This window comes from Drosophila miranda (genome assembly GCF_003369915.1).
Source record: "Drosophila miranda strain MSH22 chromosome Y unlocalized genomic scaffold, D.miranda_PacBio2.1 Contig_Y6_pilon, whole genome shotgun sequence".
NCBI classification, from domain to species: domain Eukaryota; kingdom Metazoa; phylum Arthropoda; class Insecta; order Diptera; family Drosophilidae; genus Drosophila; species Drosophila miranda.
The window spans coordinates 228,063-229,738 of NW_022881651.1; the positions used below are offsets into that span (position 1 = coordinate 228,063).

At 58.9% G+C, this 1,676-nt stretch overlaps 1 pseudogene; it reads right to left on the minus strand.

Moving 5' to 3' along the window:
• Positions 1–687: 687 nt before the first annotated feature.
• On the minus strand, positions 688–1,676 carry LOC117195157 (annotated as a pseudogene).

Consider the following 1,676-nt stretch of genomic DNA (forward strand, 5'->3'; position numbering starts at 1 on the left):
GGCGTGACGTCACGGCCATGGTCAGGCGGCAGCGTCATCAGAAAGGGGCCTCCTTTTCCTTCCCTTTGGCAGGAATTGTCAGTGTTGATGGCGAAGCAGCTTCCTGCGGGGCAGCTCTGTCTGGTGATTGGCAGGTAAGTGTGGATTTCATGTGTTTTGGCCGTTTTTCGTGTTGTCGTGGTGCATGTGGTGGTGGTGCAGATGGTGGGCAGTGGCAGTAGCTTTGGTGCTGCTGCTTGAGGCTACAGCGGTGCTGGCGACCGTGCTGGCTGGCCCGGACGCGGACGCCAGGCGATGGCTATTCAGGAGCAGGGTGGCCGTGCTGCCCGAGCTGGGACTGCTGCCGGGGCTGGGATTGTTGCTGTTGCTGCTGGAACTATTGCTGTTGGCGCCGCTGTTCTGTGGCTGCTTCTTATAGACGGCCATCAGCGGGTCGGAGGCGCGGCGAATGCTGTTCATTCGTGCTGCTGTCGCGGCTGCTGCCGAGTATCTGATGTTGCTGCTGTTTCCCCCTGCACTGCGTCGCATATTGTTGCCGTTGCTGCTCCCGCTACTGCCGCCGCACCCGTTGACGGGACTGTGGCCGTTGTGGCTGCTGGTGCTGCTGTGTCCGGGGCAGACTAGCGTCTCCTCCAGCTGAAACTTCTTGACCAGAGCCTTCACCGAGGTGGCCGATCCATGGGACTCTCCCGTGGGTGCCTTGCGGATCACTTTCGGTGTGGTGGGCGCATCGGGAAAGAGTGCAGATACATTTGTCTATCCATCGAGCTCTCATCCTTCAGCCAGACATGTTCCAGGCATCCAGCGGCGCTCATGCGATCGTTTGGCTTAATTCGCAATGCGCGGCGTATGAAATCGATGGCCACTGGCGAGACGCCACCGAATAGGTTGTCCGGAAAGGTGAGCGCTCACTGCGAGATATTGAGGAAGGTCTCCTGCTTGGTGTTCCCGCCAAAGGGCGAGAAGCCGGAGAGCAAGACATAGGTGAGAACGCCCACGGACCAGATGTCCGTCAGCAGGGAGAGTGGCTCGTACTGGAGCACCTCGGGGGCCACGTAGTCGGGTGTGCCGGCCATCTCACGGACATTGATGCCCTCGCACACAACGCGCGAGATCCCAAAGTCACAGAGCTTGAGGCCATCTTCTATACGCTCGCCGGCGAGCAAAATGTTCTGTGGCTTGAGGTCCAGGTGGGCAATGGATCGGTCGTGGAGAAACTTGAGAGCCTTCAGCACCTCTCGCATGCAGTGGCGGGCCTGGGCCTCTGTCAGGCACTCCTCGTTGTCCAGTATGGTCTGCAGCTCGCCACCAGTGGCCAGTTCCAGCAGCAGGGCTGTGTCCGAACGGGTCTCGTGCACCGCATTCAGATTGACAATGTTCTCCTCGCCCTCGCAGAGTATTAGGACGGCGATCTCGTGTTTGATCTCCTTGTCGCTGCTCTGTGCGCGTCGGCGTCGCTTCAAGAACTTTGCCGCGAAATGGGAGCCCGTGTTCTTGTGAATGGCACGGCGAACGGCGGCGAATTTGCCCCTGGCAAACGGCGTCTGTTCCACCTCGTAGATCTCGTTGATGTCATGCGACACGAGCAATCCGTTAAAGCGTTCGGCATCTACATCCAAAAGGCCATCGCCCATGGGAAAGATTCCCTTTTCGGTGAACATGATCTATCGATCTGT